Source organism: Triturus cristatus, chromosome 2_2 (assembly GCF_964204655.1).
Source record: "Triturus cristatus chromosome 2_2, aTriCri1.1, whole genome shotgun sequence".
Classification (NCBI taxonomy): domain Eukaryota; kingdom Metazoa; phylum Chordata; class Amphibia; order Caudata; family Salamandridae; genus Triturus; species Triturus cristatus.
The window spans coordinates 1,074,225,398-1,074,250,437 of record NC_140582.1 but is presented as its reverse complement, the minus strand read 5'-3'; the positions used below and the strand labels follow the sequence as shown (position 1 = coordinate 1,074,250,437).

The 25,040-nt window shown below is 42.3% G+C and overlaps 1 long non-coding RNA gene across 2 annotated transcripts in view; it reads right to left on the bottom strand.

The window, feature by feature from the left end:
* The window catches only part of LOC146863164 (uncharacterized), a 223,267-nt gene that overhangs the window by 87,148 nt on the left and 111,079 nt on the right, over positions 1 to 25,040 (bottom strand). The window lies entirely within an intron of this gene.

Below are 25,040 nucleotides of genomic sequence, written 5' to 3'. Positions count from 1 at the left end.
AGACGCTTGTACACGCACGCACAGGCAGTATAGAATAGATTCTGTCCGAGAGTCCTTCTTTTATGGATAACATAGTTCTTTAAACATAGGATGTTAGATATGATTTGGGATTAGGTTGACTTGACCCCCCAGACTTTTCGTCTCCACATGTAGAGCTAAATGTCAAGTCCCCTTCACCCCCTAGTTGCACGTCAATCACACGTCATACTGCTGCGCGCGCATCTATGCCAAGTATTATCTTATAGATCTACCTATATATGACATCATAACCAATTATGTTCCTTTTTACTCCTTATTACACCCATTTTCGGTTACGCATGTGAATCGTCATTTTCCTTATCAATTGTTACGCCTACTGTATTCGCTTCATTGTAATGTATGTTCTATAAAAGTCATTTCTTGTCAATAAAGTATGTACTTCACTTCCTGAACCTTCGTGGTGACGGAACCTGGAGCAACCGATTATAATCGATCATTGGAATAAAGCCCATTCCGAACCTCTAATACCACGGATTCTGCCTCTTATTTACTGAGCTATTTTATTATTTTTCTGTATCAAATTAAGTCCCGGTAATATTTTATTTACCACACCATAGCTACCAGGGGTTGAGCTCAGGTTTAAATTACTGAAACTTTTACTGGACCTAACAAGAATAGTCCCTTTATTGTTTGTGGTGGATTACTATTCACATTCTCACAAAACGCAATTACAATTGTTTTGGCATTGTGTATGTCCACCACTCCCTCTCCCTCTCCCTCAAGTGTGCTCTACACTCTCCCTTGCCCATTGTGCTCCCTCAATATGAATTATCTCTTCTGTACAGCAATCAGGCAAAAGCAAATTCCAAATCCTGAAATCTCATTGGTGCAAACCATTTCAGCGATTTTATTTGATCGAAGACATCCAGTGAGGAAAACCAATGGTTCCCAAAACGTTTCACCACAAACATGGAGAAGATGGCGGCCGTGTAGGAGCTTCACAAGGAGCTCCCGGTTTTGGGATCACCTTTTGGTATTTATCCCCGTTAAACTGGTGTCATCGGCCCCCCACTTGCCCCTGGAGCGGACTGGGACCCCCACCGAAGCACTTCAGTGCAGCGATTGCAGCGATTTAAATCAGCTCTCTTACCTGCTGGATCAATCTTCGTGGTGGCCCAGGTCCTGCTTGCTCTGCCCAGTGCACTGCCCAGACATCCGTGCTACGGGCCAGACCTTCCACTCCGGGATCAGCAAAACGCTGTAGGGCTGCTTCGCGCGGATCTCCATCGCTGCATCTACAGAGGACCCGGATCGTTTTGCCCGGTGACGGGGTTGACTTGCCAGTCGGGCGCCATTACAGGACTCACCCCGATGCCCAGATGCCCTTCAGTGGTACAGAGTCCTGGCATGCCAAATGCGAGCTCCAGGTGGGAATCTAGCTTCACTACGGCTCTGATTCCTCCTTGCGGTCGCCAGGTGCCCGGAGCCCGGTATTGACCGCCTCCTGTCTCCTCCTGGGCCGTTACCGCTGGCGGCGTCAGCTCCCGCCTGCTTGGAGCCTGATGCACGCAGGATTATTCTTGGCCTGATATGACCCACATCAGCGGGAGAGAACTCCCGGGGGCCCAGTGGATGTCCCCAGCTCGTCAGCGCTCCGCATGAACCCTCCATGGTGAGAGTGCCTCTCGGCAGCTGCCCTCCCTCCATGCCAGCAGTGCTGGAATTCGGATCGGCGCTCATTTCGGTCGGAGGCGGCAGGAACGAGGTGCCCGGCCCCTCCGCCGATTCAGGATCCAGGTAGATTGCTTTGCTTTCCGTTCCTCTGCTCTTTTGAATCTGACTTGTCTCAACAATCAGAGCCTGCAGGCTGCCTGGTCCCAAAATGGCGGTGCCCCAATAACACGGGGAGAACAACTATGCTCTCAAGGAATGCAAGCGTGAATTAGAATCTACATGCTGATGTAATGAAAACTATACAGTGTTATGAAGCAGCACAACTGTATTCTTGGGTTTGAAAGGTACATTCTCGGCGTTTACTCTTCATTTATACCTCATGCAAAATGGCTGGAGTTAGGAGTCGCTCTAAAAGATAAACACCACCCTCCTCCCACCACAACAAGGACAAAGACATAGGACTAACAGGCACAGCATCCGCAACATGGACATAGACATAGGACTAACAGGCACAGCAACTCCCACATAGAAACGGACAAAGGACTATTCCAAAATTAGGCTTGTAGCATGGAAATAGTGATAGGACCAAAACGCTTTGTCTCACCTCATCTACATCCAGCTGGTTACTCCACTATTCTAGGCATTTTCACCTGATCATACCCTCTCTTCCCACACCTAGTCGTCCTAACCCATTTATCCAGAGATGCCTACATATTACAAATACTAGGATCTACTAGTATCTATTTCGATAGATGCCAAACCAGCACTGAGGAAGATGCATACGAAGATATCACCGCTTACACATATCAGCAGCTGCCATGATTTGATCGGATAGGCCAATAGGTGTAAGTTACATAGATATAGTAGCCTCTAGTTCATCATCTATTTACCACCACTCCCACTCCTGTACCCACCTACCCCTTCCCACTTAGCCCCCTAACTCACTAGCCCCACACTATGGAGCCCATAGGCCTGCACACCTACTCAATCAAATACCCCCCTGGCCTCTCAAAAAAGGCGGCCAAAGACTTTAAACATAGGCAGCTAAAATCGCACCCAGAAACACCAATTGCTGATATCTACTTCTCTAATAACACTGGACGCACAACTAACGACATCATTTTCTACACCAAAAGAAGAGCACAGTGGAGGAAGGCCTTTCTCACACTACTCGCGACTGCATCCACCAAAAAAACTGCACACGGTCTCACATTACACATCACTCCTTCTCCATTCTTCATAGCGAATGCCACTATCACCATCTATCATAATGGTATCATCCTCATGCAGGCGTCAGACCATAATCTTCACATTCTGGATAACATCTTCCCGATCATCAAAGCAAAAGTTGCAAGCCCCTACCCCACCTCACCAACCAATCATTCCCCCAACTATAGGACTGACCCCCAATCTGATTCCGCACCTGGACTTCCCCTAGCGTTATCCCACAACAATAAACCTCCCAGCCCTGGCATAGCCGACACCCCATTAAGCAACCTACACCTACATAATTCTTATTCGGCCCCCAACTCCATCTCAATTTCTCCTATACCCACCTCGCCTTATACTGGCGCTATCTCACCCCCAGACTTCACATGCGCCCCCTCGTCTACCACCAACACTTCCCATCTCTTTAAATTACACCCTCTCCCATCCTACTTACAGTATTCCCCTCTCCACTTCCATCACCATACCCAACACCCTCGTGGATATACGGGACCTCAGTGCACCCCCTTCTCCCTGCACCACTCCGGATCAGCATGTAGCCCCATCTTTCCCTTCTCCCTGCACCACGAAGCGCATGGTCCCGTTGCCTTCTGCGCACATCCACACCCCCTCCCATCCCCTTTGCACTCCCCCCCCAGCCACTGTCGGCCACTCTGATATACTGCCTCACATTGAACCAGTTACGTCAAAAGTACGCATTAATACCCTGTTACGTCCCCTCTCAACCACTACAACCCATTCATCAGACCACAGACTGGATAGGATACTTACATCCCTTCACCAAATCAAAGAGGACATCCAAACCCTTCATGACCTGATTCTGCAATCACACAAGCCACAAACTAAATACATTCATCAGCCATGCACTGGCCCCTTGTCTCAGTCCCAACCCATCCAACCCAATACCTCTAGAGTCCCGAAACAACATACGCCTAGAGGTATTGTTGAAAACAACCTCAAGAGGGTACCCATCCTCCACAACCATAACACTACTCCCTCTATAACCCAGCTCAAATGTATCCTACTAAATTGTACATCTGCATCGCGTCATGCCACGGATATAGCTGACCTCTTATTAACTACAGAACCCGATCTCATAATTCTGACTGAAACCTGGCTAAACAATTCTTCCACGCCCCTCTTAGACATACTAGTTACCCCCAACTACTACATCACGAGACTTGACAGACTAGATAGGCCAGGGGGTGGCATTGCCTGCATCTATAAGAACAGCCTCTCGGTGAACCGCATCAACTCACCGGTGCTTTCTTCATGTGAGTACCTTTGCCTAGACATCAAGAACAACAACAAGCCTCTATGCTCTCTTCATTCTTTTTACCACCCTCCTGGAAACAATCCCATTTTCATCGAACAAATAATGGATATCATAGCCGCAAATGTCGGTCAACAAAATACGCAAATCTTCCTGGGGGACTTCAACCTCCACTGGAATGATCCAGAAGACTCTGAGGTCAATAGCCTCAAAGCTTTTCTGTGCGACCTTAATCTGGCCCAAATATGTGATGGCCCCACCCACGATAAGGGTTCCATCCTCGACCTAGTAATTGCCAAAACAGACTCTACCCAGCTAGATTCGATCCTCCCCTGCGATTGGTCTGACGATCACATTATTACTTTCCACATCAACAAGGAAGTCAAGCCACTCTGTATCCAACCAATGAGAATGAAAATTTGGAAGAGGAACCTAGAAAACATCACCCCTGCCTCTCTCACAACCGCTAGTCACACCCTCACACCCCCACTGGAGGGTCTAAAGGATGTACATGTTCTAACCAACCACTACTTCAACTCGATGAGTCAGGTACTAGATAACCTAGCCCCACTACAACTGAAAAGAACCACCGCAAAAGGATCAAACCCCTGGTATGATGGTAGGCTAAATGAAGACAGAAGATCTCTAAGAACAGTTGAAAGACAATGGAGAGCTGCTCCATCTGCTGCCCACCTCAAATTGCTAAGAAGTAAAAGAAACTCCTACTATAGAAAGATTAGACGATCGAAAGCTGACTTCATTCGTCAACAATTGGACCAAGCCAAGAATCGTCCCAAAAGACTATTCGAAATAATCAAAGCCCAATCAAAGGGCGTCTCCCACTCCCCCCAAGCTGATCCTGAAACACTGCCCAATTGTGAGGATCTTGCATCATTTTTCTCAACTAAGACTGAAAACTTACAGACAGTCCTACTTAATGATCTATTATCACATACTGGCCCACAAAGGAGTGGTGCTCCGTCCACACCTAGCATCTCGATAATATCCCCTCCAAAGCCCGCACTCAAGAACAATGCCTCCTGGACCGACTTCAGCTGCTACAATGAAGAAACTATTTTAAAAATGATCACAGCACTGAATCCTTCCTATCACTTCACAGACCCTCTCCCAGCAACCCATTTAAAAACCTTCACTCCATTGCTATTGCCCCTATGGACCAGGATTATAAACACTTCTCTTTCACAAGGAACCATCCCAGACATCCTCAAGGTTGGTCAGATATCCCCCATCCTAAAAAAACCTTCGGCGGACCCATCTGACCTGAATAACTATCGCCCTATTTCCAACATCTCGACCCTCGCCAAACTGCTAGAAAAATGTGTTCACGTGCAGCTTAGTAATCACATAGACCACTTCAACTTGCTAGATCAATTCCAATCAGGCTTTCGATCGGGGCACAGCACGGAATCAGCCATGACCCACATAATTGATGACGCGCTGCAAATCTTGGATCAAAACAAGGGATGCCTGTTAATCCTGCTTGACTTATCCTCAGCCTTCGACACAGCCAAACATGACAATCTTCTAGACCTGCTGAAACACAGGATGGGACTATCTGGTACTGTGTTAAACTGGTTCACGTCCTTCCTCCAAAACAGAACACAAAGATTCAAGATTAACCAATCGCTTTCCAACCCCTCCCCGGGGTTCATCCCTCTCCCCGACACTCTTCAATATGTTTATGGAACCTCTCACTGAGCTACTCAATTCATCTAACATCCAATATCACATGTATGCCGGCGACACTCAACTCTACATTAAGGTCCACTCCGTTGATGACATCAAGTCCCGTAATTCAACACTCCTTAAAACACAGATCTGACTGGCAGAAAATCATCTAAAACTAAACAGTCTAAAAACTGAATTTCTACTAATCGCCCCTCCCAACCAAACGGCCACCATCCTTGAATGGATGAAGCACATTACAGCATTCGATGGTCAACCTATCATCATTGACTCAGCTAAATCACTGGGAATAACCTTGGACAATGAATTAAATATGCAGAAGCACATCAGCGCTGCAACCAAAGGAGCTAATTTCCAGATTAACACCTTGATAAAACTGAAACCCTTCATACCGGCCAGCGACTTCAAACAGGCTGTTCAATCTCTAGTAATTCCCAAAGTGGATTACGGAAGCATTGCTCTCTGCCGCCTACCCAGATCAACGACCGCTCCTTTAAGTGCCACAATCAATACAGCTGCTAGGCTCATCACAGGCTCCAAAAGAAACAGCCACATCTCCCCTGACCTTCGTGCCCTCAACTGGCTTCCTTTTGAAGCCAGAATTCAACTGAAAATCGCTTGTATGACGCATAAGGCCTTGCATCACAAAACACCGAGATACCTAGCGGAGAAATTGGTACTTTCGGGTGGTAAAAGATCCACTAGGATCTCCAGCAATATTCTACTTAAACCACAACGGTTCTCCAAGAAGAAAATTACTACCGCTCCTTCTCAGGAATGGCTTCCAGGATTTGGAATGCCTTGCCACATGAAACGAGACTTAATCCATCCGCAGCGTTTTTCAAAAAAGAAGTGAAATCTATTCTTCTATCCAAATTCACTTGACTCTCTGATATTCCCATGTAAATACATGCTATTCGTGTATGCTCATCTTTACTGTATTCACCTACTTCACGATACCTATATGTTTTTGTTTTTTTGTTGTTGATTCTCTGTACTGTAAAGCGCTCTGATACCTGCAAGGGTCTTGTTCGCGCTATACAAAACTGCTAAAATAAATAAATATATAAACATACTCATGGTGATACTTATAAGGCAAAACATGTTGATGTTTTTGACTATCCTGAATCACGGAAATAATTCAAACATTTTTGGGTGATTCAGACTTTACCATGGTTCACGATGACCATAATACACACACGGTTCAAGTCTACAATACACATGGTGCAAGTTTAGTAGTATGGGTTTTCCACCATCTTGTAAACACATTTTCCCCCCCTCTGTTTGACCTGCAGGAGATTCCTGTTGTCATGACACTCATTTGCGCTTCTCACCGGCTGAGACTTTCTGGCCATCTGAAATATTGAGCAGCAGTAAATAAGGGCCAGCTGTATGACCATTTTTATCAGTCGCAAACAGAGAATCAGCCCATTTGCGACTGCTAAAACAGCTTTTAGCATGTAGTAACCGTATTTGTCCATATTAGGAAGAGGAGTACCAAGGGCGTCCCTTCCTAATAGTGAGTCGCAAGGGCATGTAGGAATATTTTGTAACTGGAATGCGGTCACCAAAAATTGATATTTTACCGATTCCATGAAGGAGGTGGTCACCCATTCACAAACGGGAAGTGGTCCCAGAGCGACCACTGCCTGCTCTTAAAAATGAAAAAGTGGCTTTTCATTTTTATTTTTGAAATGCATCTCTTTTTCCTTTAAGGAAAACTGGCTGCATTTAAAAAAAAAATGCTTTATTTAAAAATCAATCACAGACATGGTGGTCTGCTAACCCAGCAGGCCACCATCCGTGAGTGCAGGTCATTTCAAATGGGTCAAAACTTGTGACCTGCCTCATGAATATTGAGGAGGTAGGTCCCTTAAGACCCATTTCAGAATCGCAAACAGTGTTAAACACACATTAGTACATTACATTCTGCGAGTCCCTAATCGCGAGTCACAAAAAATCGCAATTAGAGACTCACAAAATGAAATGGTCGCACATCTGGCCCTAAATGAGCGAAGTAAAAGTGTGAAGTGAACGACCTCACCTCATTGATTTCAAATCCTCTGCACATCCGTGTCTGCATAAACACCATCAGTGTCTACTTCATCTCGTGGGCTTATGATGCTGTGGGAAGTGTTTTGTTTTCTTGAGTCAATGTTTTTGCAGCAGTGCTTTAACCAAGTATTTTTAGATGTTTGCTTTTGATGTGCAGCTGACTTCTGTCCTTCAGAGAGGCAGTTTTCCCTTGCTGGTTCTGTTTCATTTTACACAAGCATAGAACATGCTGAGCAAATACAAAAAGGACTAACAGGTGCTTGCAAGCCTGGCTTCCACCTAATGATCCTCTTGTTATGCTAATTGCTGCTATTCATCCCTTAACAACTCCAGGACAGGGAGAGAAGCTAATTGAACACAATTTAAAGCATTACAGCTAAACAAAGAAAACATTCCCTGGGTTAAAAGGGTTAAAACAATAGTATCATCTCTCCCTTTTCAGTCATAAACCAACACTGAGTGTGTGGTAACAATAGAACGCTGCTCTAATGGCAGCTTCTATCTTTTGTCCTTAAGAATTGTTTCTCAGGAGTAGAATTTCCACAATTTAGAAACCACGACCTGCAATTCAGGCTGCATTTATGTATTCAGAGTTTCGTTTTTATATTTCGAACAAAAACAAAAAAAGAGTTTGTGAAAAGTGAAATTATAATCCACGTGCAAATTCTTACCAGGATGTAACGAAGTTTAATAACTGGAGGTGTGCAGACTTGCTATACCATTTGCATAGTCATGCAAACATTCCTAAGTCCAACATTTAAAATGTTATCTTTTAGTTGCAGTACGCCAGTGGTGACATGTTGCTTCAAATACGAACGACAAAATGCAAATATGTAATAAAGTTACTTTAATGTGATTGGAAGCAACATTTCTCATAAAAATGTAATGTGGTGTGTTATATATTTAATAGCAGGAAACATGGGTGCGAGGGGGTTAAAAAATTGTGCATATAATGTGAAATACATTTCTTCAGTATCTCGAACAACTTGCCTTCGCAAAAGTACCTATGGCACACAACTTAAGGGTGATAGTAGTTGAACACTAGTAAAAGAGGAAACATTTAGGTTCAGGGAAAAAGTGTCTTTCTATTCATACAAGCCTCCCGCGGGCAAACATCATGTGCAATTTAGCACAATGGGAAATCATATGACATTTAGCGCAATGCGGAAATTTCACATTTCTCATAATGCAAAATTTGGGAATTTCACTAGATCGCACAGATATAACAAGCATTTTGTGCATCCCTAGTGCTAACATTGCTGCATACTTTCATGATCGAACAAGGTACAAATAGTGTCTCTTGTGTTGGGGGGTTGGGGGGAGGCGTTAGTAATGGGAAATTGCCAAAAAGCTGCACTTATATTGAATAGGGTTGTAATGTTTTTGATGTGATTTTCCCGCTGATAAAAATCGTTGAAAATTTAGCACAATGCGAAAATTTTAAATTTCTCATAATGCAAAATTTGGTAATTACACTAGATCGCGCAGGTATAACAAAAATGTTGTGCAGCCATAGTGCTACCAATGCAGCATACTTTAATGATGGAACAAAGTACAGTGGGTGGTTCTCATGTTGGGCAGGGGCGGTACTAGAACATTGCTACAAAGCTGCAGATATCTTATTGTTCTACTACTGCAGTCCCTGCCACACTAATGTTGCATAGGAATGTAACCATGGCATTTGAAGTCAATGAAGCATCACTGTGGTACTCACAACTTCTAGATCCCTTCCATAAAGGGGAATTTTCTGTAGACTTTGAAAAGTACTGCTTCATTTCTGACCTCTTCAAAAACTCTGAGGGCATATGCGCCCAGTTCAACACATATGAACCTGTCCCAGAAAATCGCAATCTTTAGTGCACCAGTATTGGCATGGAAAGCTATGCCAGCGGCCAGAGTTAGCAAATTGTGCACTGTGTTTTTTTGGTGCTGCCCGTCGCACGTGCCAATGTTGAGAGGGCCTTTTCACAGATAAAGTTTACATGGGAAGGAAAGAGCGAGCGTGCATGACCAAAGACTCACTGAAGAAGTATTGTATGGTGTACTACAATATGTGTGATTTGTAAAAATGTATTTGGACCTCATATACACTGTAAGTACATTGTCTCTATATCATGCACTATCAGTGCAGAATGCCAGCAATAATAAAAGCAAAAAGTTCCATAAACACCGGAAAACACAGGGGTCAATTCACAGAACTAATCTGAGACAAAATCCTAGACTTACTACTTTTGGTATTCACAGAAGGCATTTAGTAGTAGTAAAGTTAGGATTCCTAACTTTACTACTACTAAACTGAGACAAAATCCTAACTATACGACTTTCGCTGTTCACAAAAGGCATTTAGTAGTAGTAAAGTTAGGAATACAAACTGTACTACTACTAAATGCCTTCTGTGAATACCAACATTAGTAAGTTTAGGATTTTGTCTCAGATTACTTTTGTGAATCAGGCCCACAGTGTTTTGTTGTTTTTAACGGCACGCAAATGTGTAACCACTGAGAAACACTGTTTTCTTAAGGTATTGAAATCACTGGAAAAACACTGAAAAACCCCCACCAGAATTACCCAAAAATATAAACTGAAAACAGGAAAGCCTAATTATTTTCAATTCAGTACACTCTACCATTGAAGATTATAGTTGTTGGTGATTAGTACGTTTAGTGTGTGTGTGTACATGAAGTATTATGTGCTGTGGTATCCTTTATTGACAGTTCCAGTTTGTTTGGGTGCCATTATTCAGAATAGAAGGTAGAGTTCCTTCTGCTCCATAATGTCTGTGGCTTGATTAATGGTTTGCACTCTGAGTCTATCAACACATTTGCAACTCTTTAGCACAATGCTGCATGAAGTTATAAAATTGAGGCACTGCAAATTTGTGTGGCTTGTTACATGCTAATTTAGGCAACTAGCCTGCACATGTGTTTACGACGGGGAAAGGGGAAGGCAGTCTACATCATAGGATGGGTCAAGGAGACCTTTGTATGCACCATCAAAGGGACCTGAATACTGGCTTCTTTTCGGCTGGTACCACTAATAAAGGTTATAAATTTGTAGTGACTAGAGGGATGACCAAGCCAACAAATAACGTGAAACATGAGGTACAAAAGTGGGTGGCATCCATTTTCTACTTTTCATATGTTGATGGTATAGGACTATGCTGTTTGAAAATGGTTGCACAAGAAGCTTTTTAATCCACCATAAAAGTACACATACAACAGAAACAGCGTGAGTTCCACTTTTATGCTTGCTTTATGATCATGCTAATTTGCCAAATCATGCTTAGAATGGTGGTTCCAGCTAGAAACCAATACCTCATCTTCAGGCAGTGATATGTCCAACAAACCAAGAGCTCAAAGATTTGAAACAACCCGTGGATCTAGACCATCACCAACAACACAACAAGAAGAACCATCAACATCAACAACAAATGCTTCTAAATCAACCTTAGTTGAGCCTTTTTTAGAAATGGGCCAAACAGAAAGAGAAGACCCAGGAGGGGAAAAAGAAAAAGGAGCCCCAACTACCAGAAGCACCACAGCCACGACAAAGAAAGACAAAAGCAAGAAACAGATGCAACAAACCTAGTCATCAACATATCACAACACAGCCTCAATGAACATCAACTTAAGTTACTTCAAAAGGGTACTTCATATGTACCGACATCTTCAACGAATCAACTTGAACTAGAGATCAGTCTCTTTAAACTTATGAGAAAACTCAGACTACGACACTTCTTTGACAACGTGGTATCAAATCAAACACCAAAAGCACCGGATCAACTACTAGGATTAAGACCCCACAGTACATACATGGCACCTGATAGCCACAAAACACTTGATACCTTCGAAAATTTAGTGCAAGCAGATTTGAAAAAAATAAACTACGAGAAAAAAAGAAGTAGTAATTTGATCTTGGAATCCTCAAAAGACTGGCCAACAATCCCAATATAATATGTACCAAAGCTGACAAAGGAGGAGCCATTGTAATTCTCGACACGTCTCATTACGACAGAGAAGTAACCAAACACGTTATGGATCAAACCACCTACATCAAACTCCATAACAACCCCACTGAGTCATTCTTGAATCTGCTCAAAACAATTGTTGACAAAGCACACAACAATGGAATCATCGACGACAAAACCTTGAAGTTTCTAATACAGACCAATCCCAAAAGTCCCATATTATATATGGTACCAAAAATACACAAAGATCTGTACAACCCCCCCCCCCTTCAGACCAATTGTATCGACTAGAGGGAGTCTACATGGACCCATCGGTCAATTTCTCGACTTATACCTACAACCGAGTGTCATCAAGATGAAAACATGCATAAAAGATACCACCGATTTTCTATCACTCATCGACAAATTCCAAATCGATCCTCAAGAATCTATCCTACTATGCACCATCGACGTAAAAACACTCTATACGTCAATTCCACACAACCTTGGCATTGAAGCCATAGAACACGCCCTAATGCACTCTGCAATTGATCAAGACATGCAACTTTTCCTAATGGAACTACTACACTTTACCCTTTTCCAGAGCTATTTTAAATGGAAAGACGACTGGTTCCTACAAATGACAGGCACGTCTATGGGCAACTGTGCAGCGCCAGCGTATGCCAATTTGTTCATGGAGAAATTTGAAGAAGATCACATTATTTCAAAAGCGCCATGGAACACACATAACAGGATGTTTATTCGTTACATAGATGAAATTTTCATCATTTGGAATGGACCAAAAAACACACTAGTACAAGCTTTAAACAATTTAAATTCCATCAATGAACGCATACAATTCTCTTATGAAATACAGGATAAAACCATTTGCTACCTGGATGTGACCATTACCAACGTTGACAACACCTTACAAACAGATTTACACTGAAAATCAACTGATCGGAATAACATCTTACACTATACCAGTTTTCATCAAACATCTCTTAAAAACCATTTACCTTACTCGCAGATACTCAGAGTCAAACGGATTGTTTCACAACCACAGATGGCACAAGAAAGAACACAAGAAATGATCACTGGTTTCAAACAAAGAGGATACCCCAATGAAATAATTGAACAAGTAACAAAACGTTGCCAACAAAAAACACGCAGTGATTTATTTCTTAAATCAACTCCAAAAACAAGCGAACGGAACGTCCTGGTATCTAAGTATTCCACCGTAAGCTACAACTTCAAAAAGATTATCAAACGACATTGGCCCATCCTAAAACAAGAACAAGATTTCAACAACATCTTTAACGAATTACCAATTTTCGCATTCACAAGGAACAAAATTTTGGGTGAATTATTGAAAATCAAAGAAGAAATAACAAACATAATTCACAAAGGCACTCAACCATGTTACAACTGCAACAATTGTAACAGCATTATTCAAGGATCCTCAATCACACATCCATGGAAAGGACACAAAATCAAACTACGAGTCACAGCGACTTGTGACACGGGCAACGTGATTTACCTGTTAAAATGCCCATGCGGGCTAGCATATATCGGAAAAACAGAACGCAAAATCAAAACAAGACTCAACAAACACAAATCCAATATCCGCACCCATAACATCAAATCCAACATAGCAGTTCACTTCAACGAAAATCATCACAACATCAGTCAACTGAAATTCTTAATTCTGGAAACCGTGACAAAAACAGAAGGTCGAGACAACAACAAACACTTACTACAACGAGAGAACTTTTGGATCAAGAAAATGGATTCCTTAAAACCTCACGGCCTCAATGACCGCATAGAATACCAATGTTATCTATAGAGATCACCAACCCACCTGTATATTGAATCAATGATGTTTTTTTATTGCTTTAAATGTGTATTTCTTACGATACCATCCAAATCATTTTCAGATATAAATCACCCGTCTTTACACAGCACCCTTATTATTACAGAACTAGCATATCACCTCATGCTTCGTGACAGATCGTCACTTCAACTCTCTCACTGTGGCAATATTTAATAAGAACATCGCACATCCATGCATCACTTCATTAACACTAACTACACAGAACCAACACATCGTTCCATTCTATCTTTCACAGTGGTAATATCCAACAAGAGCACCACACATCAACGTATCAAAAAACTTTGTTAACATACAGCCTTGTCTCAAGGGCAAATAACACATCTGATATTCAGCACGCAGATTAGAACTCCAGCAACTGTTCCCAACACAAGATGGCCACCAACCTTGTCAAGTACACATAAATCACGTGGTGCACATCCCATTTCACATTAACCTAACAGGATAATCAACATATCATGTCTCCATATGTTTTTATACACGCATTAATTCAACATACACTGCCCCTTTTTTGAGCGCTTTTAATTCGAGCCTATTATGTATATAACACCTATGCCAATTCCAATATGGCCGCCAAACACACCCTCTCATACATTTTAGCAACGTTACATCCTTTTACCACACCCGACTTCCGTTACTAATAACAAGGCATAGACACCCGCCAATCATGCACATTCAGACAAGAAGAAGGACACATTAACTCTCTCAAGAAAACAAAGTAAGTGTTACTTTCCCACGTCTTTTGCTTAAACTCGACAAATATACGATACGACTCTTCGTGAGTTATTCACTCACGTAAATGCGCTACAGTGAATACCGCGCTGTAACAAGAACTCAATGTTCTGAGATTGCCCAAATAATTTGTGCAACTTAGTGCATACATTTTGTAATTTTCCTAACAGGTTTCACGTTACCAACACCTTTGAACCTTACAACTTTAGTCCTCAATCCATGCGATAATCCAAGCCCTGTGTATAACATGATCCAAACAAACGACACATCGTGAATACTCAGTTCCTCCTCTTAAGCATTAATGCATATGTCTTGATAACAGTTTTTGATAATATAATGATTATGTATAAACATGTATCAGAGATGTATTGATCTCCTCACTATGATTGCTTATTATGATTTCTTACAGACACGTCCCTGATGAAGGGTTCAATGAACCCGAAATGCATTGGACAAATCAGGACAAACAATAAACATCTGAATTACAAGATGTCTTGTGTAAACTTCAAACCATAAATGAGCAAAAGAATAAATGATTAAAAAATCGCAGAAAAACACAATAAACAAAATTGTGTAAACCACAACAACGTTTAATTGTATTTGTACTACAAATTTGGCCTCCTAATAGGAGACCCACCAGTGTGCCCAGGGGGACACATTCTAACATGACTGTGCCGCCTCTTCCAGCTAGGTTGTGCCATTTTCTCTCAACTTGACTCATGCTTCTAGCACAATGTGCATCTTTGCAATGTGATTACTGAACCTGACACACAAATGCTGCTGAATAAATTGCTGCTGTTGGTGTTTTGGTTACACTGTTGCCAGGGTCACTTGACATAGGACATCAGGGGTTTCAGTATTGTGTATGATGGCTGTTGCTGGTACTGCACTTGCACTGCAGTGCTATTAGTATGTGGCTTGGCTTGGTTTGCTTTGCAGTGAAAGTGGAGATTCAATTTGGTACTACTATATACCCTGCCTCTTGATGTGTCTTTCTCATCACTGATCACCAAGTCACTTAGATGTGCAGGACTAAGGTGTCTGGCTTAATCATTTAATTGGGTAGTGGCCTGGTTTTCTTGCAAGTTTCATTTACATTTTTCCAACACATAGGTGGCGCCACTTCAGTGTCGGTCATCGTTAGCCTCACCCTAATATGGAGATGAGAAAATTTCAAAGGGTAGAGCCCTACCTGTATTTCACATATTTGCCTTGGGTTCTTGTAACATACAATTTCACCTGTTTTCATGAAATTATTCATTTATTTTCCTCTAACCGCAGAAAATTGACAATATAATGGCAGATAAATATGGTCAAAAAGAGGACAGACATAGATGTTCAAATTATGCAAATGCATTTGGTCCTGAGCAAATAGCCACTGATCATGGCAATATGAAGTTGGATCAAAAAAACATTTTTATCATGTCTGCATCTTAAGGTACATTTTTACATTCCTTCACATACTACACCCATCAAGAGATGCAGTGATATAGAACAATTCCCACGCAGTTCTTAATGAAGTAATCACTTTACAGCAGTCTTGCCCACTTTTTTGTCAAACGCAATAAGGTTATTGAAGATATCTCTATGCGTAGTGATCAATGGGCCATTGTGCAAAGCACTGTTCCAAAACCAAAGTTACAATTTGTGATACAACTGTATCTCAAAATTCACAGTAAGTCAAAAAACCGTCTGCCTCATTTATATTAATAAGGCAGGTATTTACAGCCCCTTTCAAACAACTGTGAATACAGGGGTGGAGGACCAGCCTTTGCATTGTATGCTTGGAAATATATTTTAGGTCTCACCTTCAAATAACTTTAAATGAGACCTTTAACATGCAGTACAATATGCATATAGTGGGCTTTGTGCTAGCCCCTTGCTTATGGCTGGGAATCTTTCTTGTCTGTCTCCCTTCCTGCCTTGTACATCAATGTCTTTCCTTCTTATGATTGCCCCACTCATGGAGCAAATTTTCTTTATATTGCTTCTGATTAGATGATTTGTATCTTTCTGACACTGATGTGAACAATTTTTTTTAATTTATCTTTTAGCATTTCATAAGAGTGCCTCCTCTGATTTGTTTATTTTATTTTAAGTTTTTTTTAGGTCTTGCCACCAGACAGCTTTCAGCTGTTGGTTGTTCCGTACATATTTAATACTTACACTGGGCTTTAGGTCACCCTATCACTTACCATTGGTTGTCTTTCTTTTCATTCTTCTTTGCTTCCATATTTGAATTCAATTGGCTTTCTTCCTCTTCTTGTGTTTGTTCCTCCCCTCGGGCATAGCTTCTTTAACATCTCTTGGACTGGATAACTTTCCACAGCTCGAACATCAGGGAACTACTTTTTTCTTTTGCTTCCAGCAATTAACTGGAATAAATTTGTTTTGTTGCTCGCTCCTCATTGTGTGCTGCTTTTGTCTCACATCCTTGTACTTTCTGTGTTGCTCACCCACCATAGCTTGTCCACTGTTTCCAAATTCCCCTGTCCCACCAAGCTGTTTTTGGTTGTTTCATTCATTTACGTCCCACACCCTGTTGCTCCCACCCACTGCTAATGAAGTTTATCACCGTTTCCCCACTGCTTGGTTTGGGTTTTATTTTTGGAGAACTCAGCAGGTACACTATGTGACCAGACTGCCCCTTTCAAATATATATATATATATATATATATATATATATATATATATATATATATATATATAGTTGATACCCTTTTTATATTTTCTTATTTACTGCTCCAGGATTGGTGTACGCTATCATAAAATGATTAAAAAAGAATTCCAATGGCACAACACCATAATGCATACATGTGAATAGGTGGAAATGCATGTGCGCACATATATGTCATCATAATGGGGCATCATAGCATAGTGACACACATACAAATGCATGCATGATGATGCATGCACACCTATTGAACATCACACGTTTGCTTGTAGATGCTGTTCTGCATCCATAATTAAGATAATAAACATGTTTTCCTATTTGCCAATGCAGAACAGCATCCGCAAAAAGCAACGGCAAAGCTAAAAGGTTGGGCAACGTCATGGAAAGGCAAGACATACTGGCGTTGCTAATGCTTTTTTATGAGAACACATGAAGCTAATGGACCTGGTAAGTAGAGTATATGGAGGTGCAGCTTTAAGGGAAATCAGAGAGCTATTTGAAATTGATGTTGCTTGTTTTTGTAGAAAAGGGAAAAACGGAAAACAAAATGATTTTCCGGACACCTTTTCATGAAGAGTGCAAAACACCTAAACACTAGTGTAAAGCTGCAAGGAACAGTGAGACAGCAGCTCACAGCAGTTCCTGAAGCAATATCTAATTTAAATGCATTATACACATTGCCTATGATTCACGATTGGATAAAAACACAAAATAAGTAGAATACGATCCAGGGTTAGAGTATACTTTAAAATGAACGTAGAGTGGTGTTGGCTTAGTAAATTCGAAAATGTTAGTATATCAGACAGAGTTTGGTATGGTTGTGAGGCGGGATGCATACAAGGTATGGTCTCTTTTATTGAAAATCAATGTACATGTAGAGGGAACACAGGAGGATTTGACTCAAACATAAAGAATCACTGATCAGGTGTTACAATAACCACTTGTTTCCTATGAGTGATAATGTAGTATTGACATACTCTCAGAGCTGAGAGCAGAGGTGTATCGCACGCCAGAAAGTACCAGGAAATGTACCAGTGTGAAAGGGATCATGATGAGGGCAAAAATAGAGTTATACAATGTGTTAGTTTGTTCTAGGAAGTGGAACAATTTATTAAGAGCTATTGTTTTGAGAGGAAGGCATTACACTGTGTTAAACAAGCTTTACAAATGCATTTAGTGGATTAGAATTTCGTTAAAAAGAAATATTTTTGAAATAGAGTGCTGACTGGAGCAAGGATAAATATATATAATGCTGGCTACAGTTATGGGGGGGTGTCAGGGGTGCAGGTCCCCCTTCCCCAGGTTTGTAGAAAGCCCCCAGGCAGAACACACAGGTCCTCTTATTGCATATTGCATATTGGGGCGTGTGTTGCTGCCTGGGGAGTAGATGCCATTCATTGTGGAGCCCCCCGCCCTTGGTCCTCCACAAATCCCTCAACCTCCCCACCCCCCTACGGAGATTCTGCCTCCAGGAGAAACTTTGAACATAGTCACAAAATCCATCCAGGTGTAAGAAACTCATCATTGCAGAAGTGTTTTCATGTGCACTGAACGTGGACTGTTTTTTGTGAGGTTGATGTGTTTACCGTATTCTCACCAATCAGAAAGCCACAATGCAATTGACCAACTAGAACCATCCCAAATCTACATTCTTTTTACATTCCTGCTAGTCCTTTGCATGTTTTTGTTGTTTTTTTATTGACAATTTGGCATGAAGTACACTATCCGCCCATCAACAGTCAAAACAAAACAGTGCTGTTTTTTATGCACATTTGCAAGCTGTTCCATAAGGCATTTTCCTGTTACCCAAACATCCTAAAATGGTGGGTGTCATACTTGACAAAGGCTTCTTGGCAGATATGCATCAATTCTTATAACAAACCTGCGAGGCTAAAGTTCACGGTCTCGATGACTGTCCCCTCCCCCCACTCATTTCTAGCCCCGCCCCCACTCTGAAATCAAATGTCAGTGGCTAATGCACATCTCCCTCCAACAACCCGAGCACCCCACTGGTGCTAGAATTGAATATGTATGCAGCAGATTACACAGATCGTTGATAGTCCTGGCAGGGCCCTTGTTACTGAGCACGACCGCAGCTAATCAGATAAAAGAGATTGTTTACATTAGTGAGGGTGGCATTTATGTGGGAAAGCCTCTCAAAAGTGAGGCAAAATCACTCTTCGTGTAATTACACCATCAAACGCCTGTTAGAGATGTTATTCTAGCAATTATAGGCTCGAGCCTACTCTGGTATCAAAATCTGATTGAGCGCAGTTTTGTGTAGGTAATTATACTAGGGCCGGATTAGGCAACCAAATGTTCTGCTTGAGCTGGCCCCACAAAGCATGTGTCTACTTCCAGACACATTCCGCTCAAGGCTAAATGTTGCAAGCGGCCATTTAAACGCACCGAGGGCGTTTTGATGCAAACACACTTTTCTTTCAAATTAATGTTTCATAGACTTTGATTATTATAATAGAAAGTTATATATAGGTATTTAAAATGTCAATGCCATTAGAATGCAATGGTTCACAAGTTACCACCATGCCAGGAGTGAGTAGTGCAGCCTCGCATTCTGGTACTTAGTGTCTTGTATTAATTAAATGACAAAACAAAGTTGCAATGAAAAGAAAACAAGCATTGGGGAAGCAGAGGGGTTTGATATTTGCATAATGCATGCTGGTCAACGCACCCAACCTACAGCGATGCATCCACACAAGAATGAACATAAGCAACAAAGCCATAGGCATCCAGCCTCACACAGAGGCACCCCCGTCACAACAACAACAACACACATAGACACTCATGCACATACAAGCACCCGTGCACACATACAATTCATGTACAAGCACCTATGTACCGACACCGATAATGAAACACTTTATACATACAGACACCCATATGTCATATATTAGCAAGCATGCACAGCTACAAAGCTTTCAAAATAGGTATATGTCATATGGTGAAGCCTTTACCAACAGCTGACTTGTTGGCCATCAGCATTTTGTTTTAAAGGCCACAGGACCAAAAGTGACAGAAGATTTCAGATGCTCTGGGTCACTTGGCAGGTATTAACCAATGGGTAGAAAATAACTATGTCTACATTTGATTTTTATCCTGTAGTTAATTTTATTTTTCAGTTGTTCTACTCTCAATGGTTCCCATTTTGAATTCTATGTCAGAATCGGGGGCGAGGAGTATGCATTTCTTTCTTCACTTTTTATTATTCAGCAGGTACAAAAATCAAAGAAAACTGCGAACACTACATATCCCATAAACCGAAGGGGAATGTGTCCATGACAAATATTAACCAATCCTAATTCAGTCCGAATGTCCATAAAAATCCATGTTCCACGAAGTCCTTCCTCTTTCTTCACTGCTGCTTCAGTTAAGTCCCTCGATTCCTTAACAACTCTTGGGGGTTGTTCTAGGTTATAGGGGGTATTGAGCATTTACTGTTGATTGATTCGTAGTGGTGACATCACCATTGCACAGTGTTTTTTCCTTCCCTTTACCAGTTTGCACTGTGAGTGATTGGTGTGGTAGGCTCTGGCCTGAGCGTGTTTGATTCCATGCGGGTCCCCTAGGGCATTCACCTCCTAAGAGATCTCTTGCTTTAGGACAACTGGTTAATATCCTTGGACCTCAAGGATGCGTACCTTATGGTCCTCATTTTTCCCCCTCATTGTCGTTCTCTGAAACTCAACTGGAGGAAGCAGATCAGGCACTCCCTTTCGGCCTTTCCTCAGCACCATGATGCTTCATGAAGCTCCACAAACCGGTGGTGGAGACCCTGTGGTTGCCGTGGGTCAGGTTAATTATTTCCCTCGATGATATACTCCTGATGTATCAGTCACGCACCCATTTGATGACCCACCTGAACATGACTATTGCGCTCCTATAGGGGCTGGGGTTCATCCTCAACGGCCAGAAGTCAGAGTTGACCCCATCGCAGGCCATGCCGTTTCTGGGTTTCCTTCTAGACACAAAGTCAGCCACGCTGAGTCTTCTAGAACCGAAGATCATCAAGATCAACAGGAAGGGCTTGACCAAGCTCCTGAGAAGGGACAGGATACCCCTCAGACAGTTGTCCAGGATTGTTGGCTTATTATCATCCTCGATTCAAGCTACCTTTCTGGGTCCTCTGCACTACAGGGCATTGCAGTGCCTGAAGGCGTCTCACCTTCAGAGGGGCCTCACTTATTCATAGCTTGTTTTGCTGACAATGAAAGCCAGTACGAAACTTCAATGGTGGATAGGCCACATGAAGGCGTGGACTGGTCGGGCAATATTCAGATCTCTCCTGGGCCTGTTAATAGAACCGGACACCAGCTGGCTTGGTTCGGGTGCCAGGTGTGGCACAATCTCCATGAGCACAGTGGACAGAACAAGGAGTTGAATTTACACATCAACTGCCTGGAACTTCTTGAGGGGTCTTTCACGATTCACTCTCTGAAAAGGGACAAGGTCTAATATTGTGATTTCTGAGGATGGACAATATGACAGCAGTCCAGTATATCAATCAACTGGGGACTACCAGCTCAAGAGCATTGGCAGAGCTAGCCAAGGATTTTTGGCACTACTGCCTTTAACACCAGATTTTGGTGCCAGTGGAATATCTTCTGGGGTCCCAGAACACCATGGCGGAATGGAACTCCAGACATTTAAGGGACTCCAGTCACTGGCAACTGGATCCTGTGACCTTCCAGGCCCTGATGAACCAGTGGGGTCCATGCACCATGGATCTGTTTGCTTCCAGACTGAATGTTCAACTTCCCAGGTATGTCAGTTGGTGACAGGACCGGAAGCATCAGCGGTAGATGCCTTACTGCAGGATTGGAGATCAGGTCAGGCCTATGCATTTCCACAGTTTCATCTGATTCGCAGAGTGAGACACATGGATGCCGTGGGGTTGCCGGTTAGAGACATCTTGAATGTTCTGGCAGAGCTGTCTAGCTATTGCACAGTGAATTATTTCCAATCGGTAATCTCAGCGGGACATCACGCCATCAATAATACTTTGGTGAGGGAACACCCATGGGTGTGTAAACTGCTTAAAGGCATCAGAATGTTTCGACAACAAAACCCAGATACTCGGCGTTATGGGATGTAAATCAGGTCCTGCGACTTCTCTCTGATTGGCAAGACAATCAGTATCTTTCTAGGCTAATTTGCTGTGCCTTATATCTTGTAAGACAGTTTCTGATGTCGGACGCCTAAAGTCAGCCATAGAGTCATCAACATTTACACCTCTTCTGAAAATAATTCAGACCAAACTAGATCCTGCCATCAGTTATGGCAGTGAAGCATTAAGGGCTAGAGATGGACAAAGTTATCATCAAACTCTTTAAGTCAGCTTTTTCCCTGCCAAGCCATTTGTCCCCAGCTCAGCTTCACCTGGAATTTGGCTTAGTCAAACAATCTATAACGACACAAGGAGCTTTTATTAAACTCTGCTACAAGTTAAAGAGTGCCAAAAATGGAAACCAGAACTGCTACCTTTGGGAAGAAATTGGCAGTCAAGGCTATTTTAACCAATTGAATCAGGAGACACTCGCTGCTGGCAGATAAGGATTTATTTGCGCTGAGACATCATGCTTGGCTCACAATAGCATCTTACGTTAAGTTGACTCCTCAATCATATCTGGGCGCAGTCATCAAAGCCCAGACCAAAACATTGTTTCTGAAATACCGCCTGCTGTGTCGTATGCTTATGTACGCGAGGACTCTAGTGGTCATCGGTGAACTCCTTACAAGCATTACATAATCAGTTGGGAGGTGGTCAATGCAGTTCATGACGCAGTACGTTCAGTTAGAGGTTGCAGGCAATTGAATAAAGACGTGCAAACTAGAGCTCCATGTGTGACATGGTCCTTTGCATACTCTCTGGCTGAGAAGGATGCTGGGAAGGATGCTACAAGTGGCAACCAGATAGTGGATATACCAAACTGCTCTTCCTGAGAATTTGCAATGGTCCATCAAACTGTTAGTGTGTGTCAGGTGCACCCCAAGAAGCAGCCCAAGGGTGGTGTATGTGGAGTCAAAGCGCTCCTCCAGCTCTCACAAATCCCTTGAAAGAGGTGAAGGCCATATAGAGGAGCACAATTGGATGGCCCACCAGAAGCTCACTGGTAAGGCTGAAAGAAGAAATACTGCGCCACAGAGTAACAAAGAGCCATCATTGATGCAAAGCAGAACACGCTAAAGGTAGCGACAACCAGATAGAGGAAGCACAATCAGTACTCACCGTCAAGAAGGAAGATTGTGTCATTCGACCTCCAATCGATTATGGTGACCCAAATGCAAGAACAGGGATTACATTTGCCAAAGGTGCGAATTGCTTGTTGCAGCAAACACTGTCTGCACAGCACACACTATACACTAGCCCAAATGGAGGTTGAAAGAAGCACCAAATACAGCGCAGCCACTTTCCTGAAACCACCACCACCGTTTGATACTGCCAAAAAGTTGGCGCCAGATGGACTGCCCGGATGGTAATGTTTGATGACTTCATTGATGCTCTATGAGAAGTAGATGACAAAAAGATCATCAAATACTTAAAGAACCTAGCAGGTGAGGGAGTAAAAGAAGTGATAAAGAAAATATCACAAGCTGACAAAGTATCATACTGTCAAAATTAAGAAAATGTTGGAGGCCAAGTTCAATCCAATACCGAATGTAAGTTATGAAAGGTACATGTTCAACCAAGCGAGAGAGCAACCGGGCGAGATGACACACACTCATTAAGAACTGCAAATTCAGTGAATTCATAATAATAATAAGAAGATCATTTATAAAGCTCATGCGCATGATTACACCAGAGGGAGTGTCCCTGCGCTGGACCCTTAGTTCTCATTGGAGAAGAAATAGTAAAGATTCTTAGATATCAAAAGAGAATGCCCTAAACAGAGGTAATTACATTTGAAAGTCGTTGCTAAAGATCGATGTTTTCAATTTCTTCCTGAAAGTCAGTTTCCGAGGGGAAGTCTCTGAGAACCCTGGGAAGGGAGTTCCATAGTTTGGGCGATATATAAGCAAAAGATTTGGCTCCCATTCTAGCCCTCCTGACCTTAGGCTCAATTGCCAAATTGGAGTCAGATGATCTGTGATTGCGAGTAGGAACATATTTTTGAACTAAAGAGTGCCGGTAGCTGGGGCCCTGTTTCTTTAAGATGCGGCAACATATGCATAAAGCTTTGAAGCGGATTCTCTTCATAACTGGAGGCCAATGTAACAAGATAAGGGGGCTGGAAGCTGACAATCTTTTCGGGAGATTAAGAATCAGTCTAGCTGCTGCATTCTGAACTCGTTGCAACAGTCTGAGACTCCCTTTGGGGGTGCCTAGGTAAAGTACATTCCAGTAGTCCAGCTGGTAGGTGATAATTGCATGAACTATGGTTTTCTGAGATTTGGTGGGAATTAGATTGAGGATTTTTCTCAGGATCTAAAGGGTGCCAAAGCATTTCCCTGCTGTTTTCCTAATTTGGTCTGCAAAAGGTAATTTTGAATCGAAGATTACTCCCAGGTTCTTGGGCTTAAGTTTAGGAGCTGGGGGTTCTCCAAGAGACACTGGCCACCAGGCTGATGTCCAAATAGAGGAAGTTCTTCCGACCAGTAAGATCTCCGTTTTGTTTAGCATTCAGTTTTAAACAATTGTCGGTCATCCAAAGTGCAACCTCAGACGAAGAAGCCATTTGTCTGAGAGTCATTGATGGTTGCTTCTCATGATTCGTTCAGAAGACGCATACTACGAGAAATACTCAGTTTGGAGAACATTTTCTTGACTGCAAGAGCAGAGGAACGTGCAGATCGTCAAGCTGCAGATATGAAGGCTGGAGTAGTTCAGAATGAATCAGCGCTGAGCGTGAAAAGTAAGCAAAAA